The 411-nt window shown below is 13.6% G+C and overlaps 1 protein-coding gene across 1 annotated transcript in view; it reads left to right on the top strand.

Annotated features, from left to right (window-relative positions):
* Phum_PHUM445120 (uncharacterized protein) overlaps positions 1-411 on the top strand; it is a gene marked incomplete at both ends in the record, with an annotated part of 18,189 nt that overhangs the window by 11,817 nt on the left and 5,961 nt on the right. The window lies entirely within an intron of this gene.

Consider the following 411-nt stretch of genomic DNA (forward strand, 5'->3'; position numbering starts at 1 on the left):
TTGATTTAATGTTGAAAATTTTTATTTTATTTTTTTTTTTTTTATTTCCCATCATTTTAAAAACGATTTGGAAAATTTTAAAAGTTTTTGCGGTTAATAATATTATTTTTTAAAAATTTTTTCGCGGTTTTTTTCTTTTTAACAAACAAACGATCGATTTTATATTTTAAATATTTATTTTTATTTTACAATAACTTCAGGGTTGTTGTTGTTGTTGTTGTTTTTGTTATAAACGAAATTGTTGCAAAATTATTTTTTATAAGACACACCACAATAAATACTATTTTTGTAATTTAATGCTTTAATAATAATAATAATAATAATAATAATAATAATAATAATAATAATAATAATTAATAATAATAATAATAATAATAATAATAATAATAATAATAATAATAATAATAATAA

This window comes from Pediculus humanus, genomic scaffold (genome assembly GCF_000006295.1).
Source record: "Pediculus humanus corporis 1103172108214 genomic scaffold, whole genome shotgun sequence".
NCBI classification, from domain to species: Eukaryota; Metazoa; Arthropoda; class Insecta; order Psocodea; family Pediculidae; genus Pediculus; species Pediculus humanus.